At 32.3% G+C, this 21952-nt stretch overlaps 1 pseudogene; it reads right to left on the bottom strand.

Annotated features, from left to right (window-relative positions):
* Window positions 1–1091: 1091 nt before the first annotated feature.
* Window positions 1092–5285, bottom strand: LOC113774261 (annotated as a pseudogene).
* Between the last annotated feature and the right edge of the window lie 16667 nt (window positions 5286–21952).

Below are 21952 nucleotides of genomic sequence, written 5' to 3'. Positions count from 1 at the left end.
ACTATTTTCCTGGAAGACCGTTTTTGTAGAACTCTGTACCGACAAAATCGCTGTTCAGGAGCATGCTATATGGAAGAGTAACAAGAATTGAAAATAATGACTTGAAAATTAAGAAGATCAGATGATTGTTGTTTGTTCTCCTGAACTAAGATGTTAAGATTGCGGAGAATTTAAACTTGAAAATGATAAAGGATAAGGAAATTTTGAGGAAGGTCTTGATTTTAAAAAGTGGCTAATATGATTATTAATAAAAGATTAAATTTGAGTGCTATATAACAACATTTAAGGTTCCATAATTGCTCCTCTTTAGGTGGTGCCCTTGGCAGTGAATTGAATGTATGATATGCAACATGATGCTACAAATTAGATGAAATAGTAATAGTTTGCAGGGGCCTTCGTTTAGAGTTGAAATTTGCAGTATAGTACTGGTTACTTTTTTATATACTATTTAGAGGGCAAGAAATCAAGCCAATTTTCAGATTGTTCAGATTGTTAGCTGGAAAACAGTTAAAAGATGCAAAGAAAAATGGGAACTGTTATAGCTTGGAAACTAGATCAAGATATTTTTCTGTCTTTTTGTGTCTTCCCATTTAGGGGTGTGTCTTTGGTTGACACCAATTGGTGAGCAATTTTGATATATCAGTAAAAGTAGTAAGGTTACCTTGGAAAAAGAAATAAAACACTGTGAGATCAAACTGATAACTAGGATACTTATCAGGGGAAATCAAAAAATCTTTTTGTTGTATACTAGCGTGACATAAGATGAGAGAACTTTTCCTTCGAGAATTCATTACATTTGCTGTCGTACATTTCAAGAAAACAGAAATAGATGGGGGATCCCGGACAAGAAACAAAGAAATCGATAGCCCAATACTTCAAGATATATAAGGCACAAGTTAGAGTAAATAGTGGAACATTTTATTAAATGTAACCAGATTACAAACCATTAAATTTTGTAAGAAGGTTTACTAAATGGCTCAATCTTTTATCTCAAAACAAGCCTAATTTAAGCTGCAACTTAAACATTAAAATTATTGAACTAATTCTTGATAAAATTAAAAAATACATCATGCGACATGTTTGAAAACTGCTCAAGTTTTGAGGATCTTCTTCTTAGGGTTTTCTAGATCAGCTAATCCTCCATTGTCAAGTGCCCTCTTGGTTGTCTTTGTTGGAGATAGATTGCTCTTGGCGAGGAAGTTCATGAACCATAAAGCTGACTTCTTTGGATATCTTGCATTTCTATCTTTGAAGTTTACATGAATAATCCCAAAACGAGCTGTATAACCCTCAGACCATTCAAAGTTGTCGAGTAATGACCATATAAAGTAACCCTTGACATTGACTTTGTCTCTGCAAAACGCAAATAAAAAAAATCCAAAGTTTACAATATGCACACAAATTAGTCCAAATTTGGAATACCAAGTCCCTCATCTTGCAAACTTACACATCCATAGCTTGTTTCACATATGCAAGATGATCATGATGATATTTGATCCTTGTCTTGCTTCTGAGACAGTAAGACCAGGATCATTTACCTCATCAACACCTATCAAAAAAGGCAAATAAAGTTTGTCAATTTTCATATTTCTTGTAATCCATGTTGTATTTAATTGATGAAAACCCTAAAACTCTCCCATTGATTACCATTTTCAGTAATATAAATGAGCGGACTATTATAATGTGTTTTTACATATTGTAAGAGCTTGTAAATCCCAAGGGGATAAATGTACAGCCATGCAGAACCAGCCTGAAATTAGATCATATAAAATTGGTTAGTTGCAGAGCATTGATAATATATACGTCACAAATCTTATTAATATACCAAAGATTGGCAAATCACTACAACTAGAAATGCATGGATTCTTATATTTTTAGCCAATGCCTGGACACATCCGAAATTAGTGTTTTTCTTACCCTGGGGCCGATGTCTGTTTTGCCATCAGGACCTACGGCTGTAAAATTTTTCGGAATGAAAGAAAAGTAAGAATTAGGTTTGAAAAGAAGAAGAAGAAGAAGAAGGCGAGCAAGAAAACGATCAACGACTAGAGAATTCCAAGAACTTACTTTGAGTCTTAACTTGTTGATCATTGACATAGCTTAAAAGTTCACTTTTGGTCCCGGATGCATCACTAGCATATATAGAAGTATAATAATTCAATCCAAGAAAATCAAATGACCCTTTCAGATTTTGGCTCTCTTCTTTTGAAAATTTTGGAAGACGTGACTTCACGATATCCCTCATCCTTTTTGAATAGTCACCATAGGTTATTGGTGACATAAACCTGCATATGAAGGAAGCATTAGATAATCAAAAGCAACTAAAGTTTTATGTTATATCAAAGCTCTAACTGATTTGTATTAGATCAATAATATCATAAATTTGTTTTTCCCTTCAATTGGCTATAGCTTGCATATTGAAACTAACGATTGTGGCATATATATACCATCCGAACATAAAATCAGCCGCCCGCTCAACCGCTTCCTTGTCCTGTGGAGTATCATTAAGAGGCTCCCACCATTGTGACACTAGGGTTATTCCTATCTTCCCTTCTTGACCCTGCAAAAATATTACAACTAAACATCGATATCGAACTTTTCCTGGACTTTAGATGTAACTTACATGTCAAATTATTTTGCAATCTTAGAATTTCATCTAGCTAAATAGCCTACCTTAAAGGTTTCACGGTACACTTTTACAGCTTCAGCATGAGCAAGTAGCAAATGGTGTGCTACCAAGTACGGCTCTGTGCCAGGATTACCATCCACAGGAATGCCTGAAAATAGATGGTTGCATCTGTGTCCAGTATTGCCGTCTTTGATATGTTCGGCTGTGGATACACCCCTACCAGGTGCATGGCCACCAGTGGTGTAGCCATTATAGGCAAAAGTCCATGGCTCATTCAATGTGATCCAATGTTTCACACGATCACCGAATTCCCAAAAACATAACTCAGCAAATTCGTGAAAGTCATCCCTGTTGGATGGAGTAGACTTATCAGATAGAATCACATAAAAGATCTAAAAATTTGTAAACACATAGGAATATATTAGGCTTCCTTGATCTAATGCACAAATGAAGGTTTTACCGCTTATTGGTAGCTAAGATTAGCCTTTCAGATATATTATTGTTCAAAGCTGCCCTAATTAACATTTTAAATACTATTTCCTGAGTAAAATACTTTACATTAGTAGGCTTACTATACAATTAGCTGAGGAGGGAGACATGACATGCCTAACAAAAAAATAGTCAAGGGAAGTATATCACTGTCCAGAAAGAAATTATTAGTCCAGAGAAGGTAAATATAAAGTTAGAGAAAAGAATTTCATATGGAACAATTATGTAGGCTAAATTCCCAGTTGGGTACTCCGAATTGTATATCAACATTTAGCTTTCGTGCTGAGTAGATCACTTTTGATATATCTTCTTACCTACTCCTATATACAATGCGCCATTTACATTAGCTTAAATTTAGTTTAGTGTAATGTCCTAATCACCTGATGGCTACGAACATGGTATACGAATCTTCTCTCTCTCTCTCATAGCATATGAAACTTCCTGCTCCCTTGTCACATATTTCATGTATTTAATATGGAGCAATATGTTATTAAACAGTTGATGAAATTATATAAGACCGAATTACACCACTTACACTATTCTCCGACAGAGGAAACCGCCATATTCATCTTCCAAAGTTTGGGGTACATCCCAGTGGAAAAGAGTCACAAAAAGCTTGATACCTGCAATAGTGTGTTTATATTGCATGGGGTTAATTCGACTCCCAAAAAAAGAAAAAAAAAGGCTAATGCTATGTTTGGACGCTTAAATTACCTAGAAAGTGAAATTTTTGAGCTTCTTTTTCGCAAAATTTACGACTTTCATAAAAAACACTTTTTTTTTGTACTCTTAGCAATAAAAGTAATGTATAGGAAATGCCTTCCACACAATTCCTGCCAATACCTTGGGAGACTTTTTATTGAACTTCCATAAAAAACAAATAAAAAAGAACTCACCATTTGCCAAGAGCTCATCGATAAGATTGTTGTAGTACTGTATTCCTTCTTTGTTCACACCAGCATTTTAGTCTTCCACCTGTTATTTCAGTTTGGATCAGAGGCTTCTTATTCAAGTGCTCGTTTGTGGTTGAAAGTATAACATGTGTGCCTTAGATTTTGTCCTAGTATATTTGCGTGAAGATATTTCAAATGTTCATTTTTCTCTTGTTTGACCATTGTATTCTTCTTGCTTACCAGGCAGTACTCTAGACCAGGAGATTGAAAATCGGTATGCATCCAAGCCAATTTTCTTCATCATTTGGACATCTTCCTGCACTATTGAAAAGCTTGAATATTAGTAGCACTAAATGGTCGTGCCCATTTTTCACTCAAATTTAATGTTCAACTATTCATGCATCCTTTAATTTGTATAAGTTTCTCATTTTAGTAATCATATATAGATCACGGTACTTTATAAGTTGAAAAGCTTTACCTTGTAACGATGATATTGATCAATAGCCACATTTCCATTACTTCCATCGACCACTTTATCAGGTCTTTGTTCAGTAAATTTGTCCCATATACTAGGGCCTCTACCACCTTCTTCTGCAGCACCTTCCATCTATCACCCACAAAAGGAAAAAATTGTGAAAACAAGAAAACATTCAATTTTTAACCAATCCATGACTTGTTAAACTATCTCCAAAATTAGCAGGACTTGTATAACTTTTCTTTTTCAGGTAAAATTGAATGTTGTATTAAAATCAGATAATAATTGTCTCACGCAAACAAGACATCTGCACTAGAGTCACTGCCGGAACCGTGAACTAAGCTTTCCCTTTTTTTTGGGGGTGTTGGGGTGGGGATGTTGGGCCCCAAAGGAGCTATCTTGCATCTTTTGCAAAAAGCTTAGGGGGGCAAAGATAAGTTGGTCGAAGGTATAAGTGAAAATATTAATTTTTTAAGAGGATATAAAAGAATTTCTAAAATTTTAAGCGGGCACGATCTAAATTTTACAAAGATATGTGTGAAAATCTTCAAATTTTTTAAAGGTATACAAAAGAATTTTGTAAATTCTTAAGGGACACTTGCCCCTCCCTGCACCCTTACTTCCGCCACTGACTACAAGAAGTAGCAATATTAAATTTGTAAAACCTATATTGTTCACAATAATTAAGCAGGAACAAGACTTAATTTACCTGATAAGCAGCCGATGCACTTCCAAAGATGAAGTCCTCTCCAAAATCGGCACGGCTGAGATCATTTGTGACGTTGCTTTTAGCTGCCATTTCTTGAAGCTACACTTCCTTTGTCTTGATTTCTGATGATCAATTGATTTGAAGTTTTGAAATATGTTTTCCTGAATAAGGTCTGTTATTGAATACTTTTGAGTTGTGGTACTAAAGCTATGATTATACAGGGCTTATATAGGCATGATTAGCTAGGAAAAACGAGTAGCTGTTGCGTGTATTGACTTTCATTTTTATCTTTTTTATCAGCAAGTTGGAAGGCTGCGCTTAGACTTTGATCGGGTAAAATAGCATCCTTTTTTAAATCACCACTATCTTCTGCCAAATTAGATTTCTTGAGACCACCGTTTGCTGGCACTCTGAAATGGTTAGAGCATAGTAATTGAAACCAGAGGCTAAAGTATGCATGGCCTCCCACTCTGTGAAGAAATTAGCATATAAGATTTAGCTTTAAAAAAAAAAAAACAGATTTTTCTTACCAATTAATCGGAAAAAAAATATTCTGATTAAGTCTGAATTAAGATGTGTTAATATTAGACAGGACTTGTTCTCATTATAAGCTTCAATTGTTTTCTTGCTACCTTCCTTTTGTGGACTTTATTAAAGGAAAAGTTCATTATTGCCTGATCTATTAAAAGTTAAAAACATGAATTCGTGTTAAATGTTTGGAGAATGTAATGGTTTTTTTTTTTAAAAGAGACGTGGCCTCAATTATCACTTTTTCGCAACCTAATTAAGAGCAAAAATACTAATTAGTAGAACACTTCACCCCTCTTTCCAGGGGATCGCTTCAAATTGTAGTGTAGGAAAAACGGGGAAGAACAAGGAATCTGGGTGAATATTGTTAAGCAAAACGCCCAGAGGAAAAGAACACAAAAATTAATATATTAACAAATAAATGAAACTTGAAAAAGAAATTCACAAAAATACCTAAACATAGCATATTGCTACATGAAATTGTTTAATTTCAATTGTTTGATTGAATAAACCTAATGATCAAAGTATATAGCAGCGAGCAAAAGAAATTCCAGATATATATTGCGCGACCTTAAAGCTCTAAAATTTTCTGAAATAACGTCAATTACCTGAAATATTATTTAAAATAATTATTACAATATTTTTTACAATGTGATATATATGAAATAAAAAAAATGTATGCTGAAAACTGTATTCATAATATGAATAAATAATTTTTTTAATAACTAATGTCAATCGAAACACATGCCGTGTTGTTTGCCTAAACTGGCAAAAAGTTCCTCTCGTCGCCCCTCCGTCGCTCTATTGTCGAGTTGCTTCCTGCCAAATTAGTAGCAAAGAAATTGCGTGAGGAATTCTATGAACTGAAGAGTTCTCGTTTCGTCCTCGTCTTGTCCTTCCTTGACGTAAAATAGCATCCTTTTTTAAATCACTTCTTGAGACCACCGTTTGCTGGCATTCTGAAATGGTTAGAGGATAGTAATTGAAATCAGAGACTAAAGTATGCATGGCCCCCCACTCTGTGAATAAATTACCATATAAGATTTAGCTTTTTTTTTAAAAAAAGGAAACAGATTTTTCTTACCAATTAATCGGAAAAATATTTTGATTAAGTCTGAATTAAGATGTGTTAATATTAGACAGGACTTGTTCTCTTTTTTTTTTTTTTTAATCAAATAATATAATGTATATATATATTTTTTTTTTCAACCAATGTGGCTACTTTTTTATTAAAAGCAAGAAAACCAAAGAACACAGACTTCAATGAGAAACAGCTCGAGAACGAATAGCAGGAGTCTGCGACCTATCTAACCCTAAGGCCCCCCTTGCCAATCTTGGCAACTCAGACTGTGACGTATACAAAATAATCCCCTCAGACTGTGCCCCCACCTTGGCTAAAGCGTCCGCCACTTGATTCATTTCCCGATAACAATGCCCCACCGTCCACTCCACACCCTGCATTGCCAGTAACGCATCCAGATCCGATCGAACTAACCACGAGACAGGACTTGTTCTCATCATAAGCTTCTATTGTTTTCTTGCTACCTTCCTTTTGTGGACTTTATTAAAGGAAAAGTTCATTATTTTCTGATCTATTAAAAGTTAAAATCATGAATTCGTGTTAAATGTTTGGACAAGGTAATGGTTTTTTTTTTTTTTTCAAAGAGACGTCGCCTCAATTTTCACTTTTTCACCCCTCTTTCCAGGGGATCGCTTCAAATTGTAGTGTAGGAAAAACGGGGAAGAGAAAGGAATCTGGGTGAATATTGTTAAGCAAAACGCCCAGAGGAAAAGAACACACAAATTAATATATTAACAAATAAATGAAACTTGAAAAAGAAATTCACAAAAATACCTAAACATAGCATATTGCTACATGAAATTGTTAGAATAATCTACATTTCTATTCAAAACCCTGACTGACAGTTACCAACAAAGTAAAAAACAATAATTTGTGCCGCCGTGCCGTGGGTGCTCTTTGGGTTACTTTTTTAGTGTATTTAGAAAAATGTTATTTGCACTCCATATTTTGTTAATTACACTTTCACCATTTATTTTATCATATAGTCTAATAAATAAAAATCATGTGATAAAAATAATAGTAGGAGTGTAATTAACAAAAATTGAAGTGCAAATTACATTTTTCTGTATTTATTAGGCATAATGGTGTTTTTAAAAGGTGTCACTGCAAATCTATACGTAAAATATATGTTTTATTCAAAAGAAAAAATCCGTTCATGCCTTATATATATTTTTTATGTTCTTGATTATTTTTTGTCTAAGTTTTAGAATTTTTAATAAATAAAAAAAATTTAAAACTTAAAATTCCCCAAAAAGTAGCTATCGTTGATTCTAATAGATTGTTTTTTGCAGAACGTAAACCGAGTGCGACCCTTATGCATTGTACAATTATTTTACGTGTGAATTAATATTTCTGTAATAATTGCTAGAAAAATAAGCAAGTTATAGGAATGATACTCTATTTTATGTCAAACACTAATTAGGTAAGCTGCATAACTCGTTAATCATGATAAGATTGCATAGGTGTCCTCCAGTCGGGTAGATGTTTTTCAATTGGCTGCCAAGACCCAATTGTATTATTCAATTACTGCCAAGACCCAATTGTATTATTCAATTACTGCAATTTCCAAGCTACTTCATTTCTTTTATGTCCATACGAATCAACTTGCCAGGAAGTTGAAAGGATGAGAAAACTGGACTTTGCATTGCACTTTTTCCTATGTAGATGTTAATTGGATATCTTTTTTAACCAAATAAAAAAAAGAACTTTTTAAGTAATGGTACACCAAACCGCTAATGGCTCAGTGCCACCAGGGAGGAACTTAAGTCCCTTCTTGGGCTGTTGGTGAGGGTTCAAACCTCATCAGTAGCGAAAAAAAATCTAAGGGTTGTGTTATAGCATTCTCTTGATCTAATTGGATCTGTATATCCACTAGCCCCTACAACAGTTTCGTTAGGCTCCCCCTCCCTCTAGATTAGGAGGGAGTAGGTTATACAAATGTATCATTGCTGACAAAAAAAAAGTAATGGTACACCAATTTCAGTCAAAAAAGTTACTATTTATAATGGCTTATTAGGCTTTTCTTCTTCTCTTATATAGCTTATAGTCTCCATCTTATCCATAATTTCATGTAGCACCTCAAAGAAATAACTTTTGGATTGATCATGCTTTGCAGCCTTAGAATAGGGAAATTCAGGTAGGAAGCAAGCAGTTATTGGACTTCGATCTTATATCATTGCTCCTCCAAAGTTATATCAATTTCACTTCTCAAAAGTTACTTCCATTAAAAATTAACTCAGTTTAGTTACGATTTCAAATTTCAAAGAGTGTCATACTTGGGTAATTCAAATTCTTGAAAAAAAATAAAGGGTCAAAATATTATACTAATTGATTACAAATTCTGTGATTTTTTTTGTTTTTGTTTTGGCTATATGGTCTATTGCAGCACATGAAGCACGAGTTTGTAGAAGTCTGTGAAACATTCTTGATTTGACTGGTACAAATTCCAGAATTCGTGTTACAATATCAGTTCTATAAAGTACTTGCGAGTCAAAGATGTTGCAGGAACGACACTTCCTAGCCAAGAAGGTTGCAGTTATAATAATTTTCTTGGCAATGATAAATGTAATATAAAGAAGGTATACGGGAAATAGCACGAGTTTAGATCGTTTCAGTTTTTCATATGAGTGTATTTGGATTATAAATTATTTGAAATAATTTTGTGAAAAGGTACTGTAACACTTTTTTGATATAATATATACGAGATAAAAACGCGATTGAAAAATATGTTAATGATATAAGTAAATTAATGTATACAAATAAGATGTAAATAAAATATAATAATTTACAATCCATATACAACTGGTCTTTGTACGTACTCATGAGTGAACAGGAACTCTTTGATGGCTTTTGACCAAAGATAAAGTTAAAAAATATTGAAAACAATTAAAGGAAATAAATATCAAGTGGACGTGACCATGGCTAGCCCACAGTTATTTTTTGGGTAACATATAGACCTCGTTATGTACTTGAGAGGTGCAATGATGGTTTGAAATATTGTTTCATGTTTTGTGAATTTATGAATTTAATACATTATACAGAATAATCCACTTATGATTAATTATTGGAAAATGGTTTAATTACGGTTCGTAACCTCATTTCTAAGTTGCGGATGATTCCTGACCGTGGATTTCAATTAGTTAGCAAGGGTCACTATGGGCTACCGGCTTGTCGAGTTCCATGTGCAACAGAAAAGGTTTCCTCCTCGAGTTCGAATTTCTAAACAACCTTCCTCTTATCTTCTCCATACCTCCGTTACTGCCACAGTCTCTACTAGAATCATGTCTGATAACTAATCAAATTCCATTATTTTATTGACCATGATAGGTTGCATTTTTGTTATAATTTTTATGATTATTTTTCCTTTTTATTTTACCAAATAGTACGTTAATTGGTGAATTTTATTTATTTTTGATAATTTGCGCTGGTTACAGAGATTTGGAGTAAAAAGGAACTAAAAGGCACGATTTCTTCGCTAAACTTGCTGTTCGGCATGATCACGTCAAAATTAAAAACTCGGCATGTCCGAGAAGCTCGAAAGTTGATGTGTAATGTCCAACTGTGAATTGAAGTCTCAAAAGTCGGGTCACAAATGTTTTATCATATGATTGTTGTTGACTTTTTCTTTCGGTTAAAATAGGATTTGTTGGGACAATTTTGATTTGAGTTAGTAGTAGTAATTTAATAATAGTAGGAAACCAAACAATAGGAAGCATCGTTTTCTATATATTTTTTTTATCCGAACAGGAGACCAGTCAGGAGTCATTAGGATCTTTTCTTTTTGGCCGCACGAAGCAAGTGGAACTTTTTCTACCTTTTCTTTTCTTTTTCTTCGAATGATACATCTGACTTTTGGAGAACACTCATGTTGATGAGTTCAACTAATTCATGTGGGAATTTCTTCATCGGAGATGAATTAAATTTCTATTTCTAGTCAAGAAAAACTGGAGGATTTAGTTCATCTAAAATTGTGAGATTGAATTAATTTTATTTATTCCTTTGATTCTCTGGTATTCATATATTCCCTACTTTACTTTATTATGATTGTTGTGTTATTCGAATATTCAGGATCCGGAATTTAGATTAATTCAATAACTTAAATCAATTAGGGCAATTAAATTCATAATTACTTAGTTGTCCTAAATTAATGGTAACTGGCATGATTGGATTTGTATTAGCGGAATATATAGACTAATTTAAAATAATTCTCGCCACGTATTATTTGGTTAGAACAAAAATTCTCTATTTCTTAAGGAAATTAGGGAATTGAACTCTAAGGTCGTACCTAGAGTTATTTCTTGATTAGGGCAGTGGCTAACGGTCATACCTTGGTTATTGATAAAATAAGGAGAAATTGACTATCATCGCTTACTTGACAGTTATAACTTGTTTATTAGTTAATAAGTGGAATTACTATTACATCAATGATCAATTAAGTGAACCGTTTTCGATATTATTTATTGACTAGAGTTATTTATTATTGATTCAATTTTAAGAAATTGTCATTTATTTTTTTATTCACTTATTTATTTTATTTGAATTATTTAATTATCTTTATTTTTATAAAAATACCCTCATACTCTTGAATTCTAGAAGAAACAAAATTTTTTCCAATTTCTGTGGATTCGACCCTACTCACCCTATATACAAAATTTGTAATTTTTCTCGAGTAGGTATTTATTATTGTATAGGCTCAATACTTGTTAATTTTTTACACCGTTGCCGAGGACTGACATTAGTTAATTTGTTTATTTTTTAGTTCATTTTATTTTTAATTTTCTGGTACTTTTCTAGTTTATGCATCATTCTTTTCATACAGATGATTTAATTTTCAATTCTAAAGTAGAGAAGACTATGTGTAGAGTAAGGAAGGAGATCAGACAACACAGAGAGGAACAATTAATTATTGCATCCCAAAGGCTAGTCTCAGAAAGCAAATCAATGAATTCTTTGAGTGTCGTCTCGAGTGATTCTGAATAGGAAGAAGTTACCATGACCAACAATCGGACACTAAAAGATTTGGCTACTCTTAACTTAAATCAGCAGCCATTATACATTACCTTTCCAAATTTATATGATAATACCCTTTTTGAATTAAAATTTGATCTAATTCACCTTTTACCTTCTTTTCATGGTCTTCGAGATGAGAAGTCCCGCAAACACTTGCAGGAATTTGATGTAGTATGCACAAGTATGAAACCTCCTGGAATTACTGAAGAACAGATAAAAATGAGAGCATTTTCCTTTTCTCTCAAGGATTCAGCAAAAGATTGGTTGTACTATCTGTCAGCAGGTAGTATCATGACCTGGGCGCAGTCAAAGAAGAAATTTTTGAAAAAATATTTTCTTGTATCCAGAGTTGTCAGTTTGAGGAAGGAGATATGTAGGATAAAACAGTATCTTGGGGAATCTCTCTATGACTACTGTAAAAGATTCAAGAAGATGTGTACTACATGCCCTCAATACCAAATAAGTGAACAATTGCTGATTCAATACTTCTACGAGGGTTTTCTCTTTAGGGATAGAATCATTATTGATGCTGCAAATGGAGGGGCATTAGTAAACAAAACTCTGCAAGAAGCATGGGAATTGATTGATGGGATGATCGAAAACTCACAATAATTTGGTACATGAGAAGATGTGCCAACACAATGAGAGAGAAACTTCATCTATTCAATAGCAATTGCCTGAACTAATCTCTTTTGTTAGACAATTGGCTGTAGGAAACTCACTACATGTCAAGGTGTATGGGATCTGTACCAATATAGGGCACTCCACAAATATGTATCCAATGCTTCAAGAGAAAAATACTGAATAGGTAAATATGGCTGGTCACACACCCGTGCCAAGAAAGCAATATGATCCATACTCCAACACCTATAGCCCAGGTTAGAGGGATCATCCGAACTTCAACTATGAAGGAAATAAACAGTAGAATTTCATGCCTAACAGACAACAAGGGTACCAGCAGCAATACCAATCCCGACCACAACCTTCTTCTTCCAATTCGGGTCCGTCTTTAGAAGACATGATGAAAACATTAACTGCTAACACTTCGCAGTTACAGCAGAAGACAGAGTCCGACATACAGGATTTAAGGAATCAAATTAGTCTAATGGCAATATCAATATGGAATCCCAATCTCAAGGAAAGTTGCCATCTCAACTAGAAGTGAATCCAAAGAAGATCGGATTGAAAAAGAGATTGAGGAGAAAGGGATAAGCAGTATAGACCTCAAGATAATTTCTGAACCTATGATTAAAGTTAAAACTAATCCACCATCTTTTCCTAACATATTAGAGAAATCGAAGAAACAACATAAGGAGAAGGAGATTCTGGAGGTGTTTCGTAAGGCGGAGATCAACATTCCCTTATTGAACATAATAAGACAAGTACCGAGATACGCAAAATTCTTGAAGGATTTGTGCGTCAATAGAAAGAGATTGAAGGGAGATGAGAGAGTTATTATGGGGGATAACGTGTTGACAGTTCTGCAAAGGAAACTCCCACCCAAATGTAGAAATCTAGGTATATTTACTATCCCCTGCAAATAGAAAAAACCTTGATTGGAAATGTCATGCTAAATTTAGGAGCATCGATTAATATATGCCAAAGTCCATTTATACTTTTTGAATCTAGGACTGTTGAAAGAAACTGAAATTATAATTCAGTTTGCCGACAGAACTATTGCATATCCAAATGGACTGATTGAAGATGTTTTAGTCAAGTTTAATCAATTAGTATTTTTAGTTGATTTTTATGTCCTTGACATGGACATTGACCACTCCTCAAACTTATCCCCTTTGCTATTAGAAAAACCCTTTTTTAGTACAGTTCAAACAAAAATAAATGTCAATAAGGATACTTTAACTATGAAATTTGACGGAGAAATTATTCACGTTAATATATTTGAGGCTATGAAGTATCCATCCAGTTCTAACTCTATTTTTGCTGTGAGTGTTATTAATATTGCGGTACAGAATACATATCTTGGTCAAAGTCTCTTTAAAATATGGGTAGCCTATTAGGACTTGAGACAGATTGTCATATCCAATTCTTAGATTTCAAGGCTGGTTTCAATCTGTGTAACTTCAAATAGATAGTTCTAACTAGGGATACAAACGAATCGAGTTTAATCGAATAGTTCGCGAATTTGCTCGGTCAAAACTCGAGTCTGAACTCGCATTGACAAAGTTCGATCTTGAGTTCGAGCAGTTTGAGCTACTTGACGAGTCGAACTTGAGTTTAATGTATGAATCTCGAAAGCTCATCAAGCTTAATCGAACTCAATCGAGTTTCACATATATATATAGGTTTTTTTTAACTTTTTATTTATTAGTATAAAGTATCTATTTTGTCCCTTGTTTAAAATTATACAAAATATAAATTTTTATTTCTTAAACTAGATTAGGCTCGAGCTCGAGCATTGCAAAATAAAATCGACCTCGAGGTCGAGCTTAATTTTCAAGAGTTTCATGAGCTTGAGCTCGAGTTCGAATCCAAATTTTTTAACTCGAGTTGAGTTCAAGTAGTGCACTACTCAAGCTCAACTCAACTTGATTACACCCCTAGATAGTAGGAGATCAGGTACTCTCAAGAATTCCTCTTACCAAATCATAATTTGCATATTTAAATCTTTTACCAAACCCTATTAGGTAATCTTGCGGATTTTAACTCTTATTACCAAGTTCTCTCGTTTCAATTTTAAAAGCCAATATTGGAAGACATATATATTATGATTGGTGTAGAACTACATGAGACTCTTAAAATAGTTAACAAAAAAAATGACTTAGCTATCATAATTAGGCATATCAATGGATAGGATTTGGATTGGATCTCTTTAATTCAAATCCAAACCTATTAAATTTAGTTAGACCCAAACCTAGAACCTTATGAGTCTGAAAAAGTAAATCCAAATCTGAACCTCGTAGGTTTGGATATCCATTAGATATCCTTGGGTTTTTTTCTATACATATAGTGAAGAACTAAAGTAAAAATATTTTTAAAAATATATAAAGTTCAAAAATAATATAAATACCATTCAATTTTTGTTTTCAAATAATAAAATTAACATTCAAAAAGTTGAATGCAATATTAGGCTAGTTTAGGTAGTGTTCTCTTAAGTTAAGAGTGCATCTTTTAATCTAACGGTCATAAAGTTTTACTATATTCAATATAAAGGTCATTCTGGATACGTTCTAATTTGGATATGGGTTTAGGCATGGATCATAGAAAATCATACCTTACCCAAACTCATAACTCTATTATAGGGTTTAGGTTTGGGTTTGATAAATTAAACTTAAATCCTACCTAAGTATATTGAGTTGGGGTTCGATTTGGATAAGACCTGACCCGTTGACATGCTTAATCATAAATATTTGGGCTGTACCACTTAACTTAATCATACTTTTAAACTTTTCACTAATTAAAATTGGCATTATGCATATTTTTACTCATGTATAAATCATCATATGCACCTAAAAATTACGAAGGCTAAAAAATTCCTGACTTTGAAAATAAAAGCAAAAAACTTGATTGGTTCTCTTTCTATTACACATATAAAGCGATTTGAAGTATCAAAAGTTTTTTGGCATTATAGATTTAATCATTAAAACTGATGGATTTGAGAAGAAACAAGTTGCAGTGGCTTTTCAATTCATATAATTCATATAATTAGACCGGATAGTTCATTCACTTAGTGGTTCAATCAAATTCTAAGCAATGTTTTAAAAATCGGACCGTTAATTGAACCGGTGAAGTGAAAGGGTCGAGGTTCAACCGGTCGGACCGGTTCAACCTCGGTTCAATGAATTTTTTTAAAAATAATTTATATAAATATATATATGTACAAAATAAGACATGTAATGGACTAATTTAATATTTTATATGATGAAAAGTTTACTAATTTTTAATAACTTGGATTTTTAAAAATAAAATTTTTAAATTATAAGTTAAAACAAATAAATTTCATCTCAATTTCAATTATATCTAAATCCAACCCCAAAAATCACAATATTTTGAAATTATACAAAATTCATGTCTCTGAGAATTTAGATATTATGAACTTAAATTTTAATTTACGTTTTGGGATTTAGAGATTGCAATTTAAAAAAGAAAATTTGGAGTTCGAAGGATGTCAAGAAAATCGAAAATAGAAATGTAAACTTGATAAGAAACAAAAAATAAGATAAAAGTGAGTGGTTGTGGCATTAAATAATTTGGGTTAAAAAAAATTATTTTTTAACTTTTTTCAATTTAATGGACAAAAAAAAAATTAAAAGATGGAAGAAAACATCAATAAATTAAAAATAAAAAGGTTTGATTAAAAAGGGAGTGACAAAAGAAAAGAGGATAGAGAGAGAGAGAGAGTTGAAAATTAAAAAGAAAGAGCCATGAGGGGATGAGATTTTGTAAGAAAAATGGAAAAAAGAAATATGAGTGTTTGCTTTATATAAAGGGATAATTTCAGAAACCTCCCCTGAGGTTTCTGACACTTTCACTAGCATCCCCTAAGGTTCTCAAAATTTCACTGACCTCCCTTGATAGAAAATTGGGCCCCTTTGCTGACATCATGAAGGCCAAAATTACAAATATATCCTATGAAGTTGGGTTTTATTACTGAAGATGGAGTGTATTACTACCGTTTAGTTGGAGAAAAAGGCATCTAAAGTGATTAATCAAGCTTAACAACAATAACACAAACTTGATGGCTAATACATGAATTAAAGCTGGATTAGGGAGTAAGGCGCCATTTTTGTGCCTGCTGTGAATATATAAATGTTTTTAAGTAAAATTCAAAAAATGTTGCAGTAACTTCTTACGAAAAAAAAACTAGTAGGTTATCTATTTAATATAAATTAAATATTTTTAAAAAAAGAAATATCCCATAAAGTACCAACTCTTTATGCCTTTTCTCTATTACATGAACCAAGTACCAGGTTTTATGGGTATTTTATTCTGAATCATTTAATTTATGTTAAGTTCATAAATATTTGCAAATAAAATTCAAAAGCCGTTACACAAGTATTTTTACGAAAGGAAAAGTAGCATGTTTTGTATTTAATATAAATGAAGTATTTGAAAGTAAAAAAAAAATTTCCATAACATACAAGTTCTTTACGAGTTTCTTCCATTGTATGGATAAAGTACTAGCTATTTATGAGTAATTTAATTTGCATCATTTAATTTATATTAAATACATAAATGTTTATAAGTGAAATTCAAAAATTGTTACACTAATATTATTTCGAAAGAGAAACTATTAGGTTTTGTATTTAACATAAATTAAATACGTGAAAGTAAAAAAATAAATTACCCACTTTTTACTAGTTCTTTACGAGTTTTTCTATTATATGAATAAAGTACTAGCTATTTATTGGCATTTTATTCTGAATCATTTAATTTATATTAAATATACAAATGGTTGTAAGTAAAATTCAAAAAGTATTACACTCATATTTTTGCGAAAGGGAAACTGGTAGGTTCGGTATTTAACATAAATTAATTATGTGAAAGTGATACTCGCAGGTAATTTAATTAGTTTAATTAGTTACTTAAGTTATGTTAAATTGATAACACACTAGTTAACTTAAGATTTATGAAAACCGGCATTTTCCCTGGCACATCTAGTGCTTACAATTTTTTGTTTTGTACTTACATCCACTCAACTTTAGTAATCATTCTAATAATTTATTACTCTTTCAATCTTCTACTAATACAAGGAGCAAAGGGGCAGCCATGGAATAAAAATTCCTTCTCACACATGAAAATAATATTGTAATCAGATTTGGATTGCATTGTTACCAAAAACTCAAAAGCAAGGGAGGTTAGTGAAATTTTGAGAACCTCAGGGGGTGCCAGTGAAAGTGTCAGAAACCTCAGGGGAGGTTTCTGAAATTATCCCTTATATAAATAAGTTATCAAAAAAAACTAATAAGATGTGATGGTGCAACGGTTAATACATTGGTCTTTTATTACAAAGGTCTTGGGTTCGAATCTTGATAGCTGCATTTTGCAAAACTAAAAAAAAAAAAAAAGAAAAAAAGGGAAAGCTAAAAACCGGAAAACCGCCGGTTCAATCCGGTTCGGCAGTTTTCACGGTTCAACCAGTCTTTGACCGGTTTTCTAGCAAAGTCAACAATGTCATTGAACCGGACCGGTGCCATGGCCGGTTCGCGGTTCAACCGGTCGAACCGGCCGGTCCGGTCCGGTTTTCAAAACATTGATTCTAAGTCTATATATATACTTAATTAGGGTAAAATCTTATTTCTTCTCCGCTCAGTCAATTGTTGTCTCATGTGCCACTCTCTCTTTATCTCAACATTTCCTACTTGTTTAGGTCAGCTTAAACTTTAAACAAATTAATTTTTCATTTCAAAATTAACGATAGAAGATTTGGTTGAAATCTTTTTAATTCTATACTCTATTTTACAAGATTTTCATTTTTATATACTATTTATTTCGAGATCAAAGGTTGTGATAATATTTTGCTCTGATCAGTCAAGCGTTGTCTTTGAACAATGAAGAAATTTAGGTAATCCAGTCTTACTCTTGATTTGTAGTTTTAAATGATTTTTGCGTTTGATTTCTATTTAATTTGCAAGATTTGTCTATTTGGGTCTGATCAACTAAGCGTTGTCTTTGAACAACGAAGAAGTTTAGGTAATCTAGTCTTACTCTTGGTTTGTAGTTTTAAATGATTTTTGAGTTTGATTTCTATTTAATTTACAAGATTTGCCTATTTGGCTATAGAAAAATGCATATAAAGGCAAATCGACAAGTTAGATAGACAAAAATCTAACTTTGATTTATTTTATTATATTTTAATTTATGAGATCTATCATTTTGTCGATTTTTAGACATAGAGAATTTTTTTAAATGTTAGATGGCTATTAGTTAGGTGTAATATGCTAGATATTTATGGATCTAATAAGAAATTTGAAAACATTTATTTGGTAAAAGTTATTAAAATTTTGTTTTTTAAATTTGTGATCAAAAGAATTTCATCAAATAAATTATTTAAATATGATTTGCTATGTAATTTTCAATCTTTAAATAGAGCGCAGGTATACACAACACGTTCATGCACACATGCATGCTCTCACTCTTACTTATATAATGATGTATGTATGCATTTTTACATATATATATATATATGTGTGTGTGTGTGTGTAAATCTTATTTGTATATAAACACATGTATGTTTGAAAAAATTGTAAAAACAGTTTATAGATCAATTATATATTCTTAATTGATTTATTACAAGTGCCGGTCTTCAGGTTAACTCGATTAGGTTAAAAAATTAAGAAATAAAAAGGATTTTTTTATTTTATCAAGAGCAATGAATAGGCAAACGACATTATTATTTTTATTATCATTATTTTTATTATTATTATTATTATTTTAAATTGAGGTATTCTTTAACTTTGTATTAACTTTTATGTGAAGAATTTCCTTTAAAACTATTTTTTAACTAACTTTGGTTATTTATTAAATATTGAATAAATATAAGGAAATTAGCTTATTCCCTTTTTCATGAGAACAATTGTTTATTTAATATTAAAAATACTTTAAAGTTGAGAAATATAATTATATGCATGTCTTATGTCTCAAATTAATATAATAGTATCTCTCTTAAAACTTATGAAGCTATTGGATTTTCAAGTGGTACCTATCCTATATTTCCGAATTTTGCCAAATTTAAATTTGATTCATTGATACTTGCTACAATTGATATAGACACAATCATTTTCTTTGGCTCCATGACACAAATATGTTTGGAATCTCAAAAAAATAACCAAAAAATGGTACAAGAACAGTAGAAAAAACAAATATTAAAATCCATTGTCAAAAGAAGAAAAACAGACCTGGACCCACTTCTTTTGTTAACCAAAAATAAGGGACTGTATGTCAAATCCTTCAAGAAATTCCCCACAGGGGTATTTATGGAATATCACAAAACCAAAACTTATGTATGTGTAAAACGTTCAGTTGATATTGAAGGTATATTTACGTGTTAAAAAATGAATATTGTACTCATTTATTTGCAAAACCTTAAATACTTTTACTTCCATTGCACATAACTTTTAAGGGAAATTGAAAAATTACTACTTTTATTGTTTTGCTATATACTATGCATACGTGTTATACACGCGCAGAACACGTGCATTTTCTAAGTAATAAAAAAAGAAATAATTCAAATAACCTTAACTTATCATTGATTTAACTAATCAATTATCTCACATATATAGATCAAGATTAGTATCTAATTAATGATAAATTATTACGACGAAGCGATGAGAGTAGTCAAAGCAAAATGCATCCAGGTAATAAATGAAGGTTCAACAAAAAATTTTTTTTTTTTTTTGGACTTCCATGAACTGAAGCGTTCTCATTTTATCCTGGTTAAGTCCTAATTCGGACCGTAAGTTGTTTTAGACGGAGACAAGACTCTGAAAGTTGGTCTATTGAATATAGCTTGTACTAATTTAATATGAATTTGATAAATAGTCCCTACGTACAATAGCTTACTGAACATAGAATGTTGGTTTCTCGTACGGGAGAATTATATCAGTCAATTGAAATTTGAAGAAAATGGAAACAATGTTGGAATTGACCCAGAAATTAAAAAAAAAAAATTCTGGTCTATGAATGGATAAGATTTAGAATAATCAACTTGTCTATTCAAAACCCTTGACCGACAATTACCAACAAAGTAAAAAGGAATAATCTATGTTGCTGTGTTGTACTTGTGGGTGTGTTTTGGGTTTTTTTTATGTATTTATTAGGTGTAGAGGTGTTTCTAGGGTGTGTCACTGCAGCCTTATACATGAAATATTTTTTTTTTCAAAAGCTAAAATCCATACACACTATTTTTTTTTCTCAATTACTCTTTTCTGAATTTTAAATTTTTTTAATAAATTTACCCAAAAGTAACATTTACTGATTGTAATATATTTGCTTTTTGCAGAATCTAAACCAAGTGCAACCCTTATGCATTGTACAATTATTTTACTTGTGAATTAATATTTCTGTAATAATTGCTAGAAAATAAGCAAGTTATAGAAATGACAATCTATTTTATGTCAAACACTAATTAACTAATCCAGTTAACAAGCTAATTGTTTTATTTACAAGTTAGGCCTCCCATTTCCTTAGAAGCCACGCATGCACCCGAAAAGAAAAAAAAATCATTGTAAGGATCATCGATAAGATTCCATAGGTGTCCTCAAGTAGGCCTGTCAACGGTCCGGGTCTAGACCCGGACTCGGACTGGATCTGTGAAATTATTGCGGGTACGGGTAGGGATTTAATTCCGTTACCCGGACCCGGATTCGGATCCGTTTTGTCAAACCAAAAAATGGGTTGGATACGGAATATAGTATTCCGGCCCGTATGAGACCCGGATCCGGATATAAATAGATTAATAATTTAAAATATATATATATTTATCAATATAATTTAATTAAGGTGATGTATTTGAGTAAAATCAATTTGATTTCTTTTCTTATTTGGTTTTTTTTTTTGTGTATTAGTTAGAAATTAGTTTACAAATATATTTTTTATTATTTTTATTAGAAATTGTAAGTTTTGATAATTTTTTTCTGGCAGACCCGACCCGGACCCAAGACCCGTCGGATAAGCGAGTCGAGTCCGGGTCCCGTATGTTATGCCTAGTCCGGGTTTAGAATAATAATTCCGGCCCGGACCCAGCCCGTTGACAGGCCTAGCAGATGGTGTCAATAATAGCCCATTTTACTGCCGAAGGAGGAGTGGCAGGAGAGAACTCGTTGATCATATGATTCCTTACGAACTTGGAAGAGACCCCTAGTTGGTGTCATGAGTCGAGAGTTTGGTACTGAGAATGATTTAGAACCGTCCGATAAGGACACAATTATATCGGACGCAATTATGTTCAATGATATTGACGCGTGAAATGATATATCGGACCCAAAGGACGAAGGAGAAAAGAAAAAAAAAAACCATAGAACGACCAATACTTAAATCCTAGGCCTCGTCTCCCAGCATCATCATCTTCTTCTTCTTCTTCCTTTTTAAATTTTTATTTTCATTTTTTTTGGGGGTGATAGTTGGGCCGGGGGCTGGTTGGTGGACAGCAAATCTTTAGTCATTTAGTTGATGCAGTATA

Source organism: Coffea eugenioides, chromosome 6, assembly GCF_003713205.1.
Source record: "Coffea eugenioides isolate CCC68of chromosome 6, Ceug_1.0, whole genome shotgun sequence".
Taxonomy (NCBI): Eukaryota; Viridiplantae; Streptophyta; class Magnoliopsida; order Gentianales; family Rubiaceae; genus Coffea; species Coffea eugenioides.
This window is presented reverse-complemented; position numbering and strand designations above follow the sequence as displayed.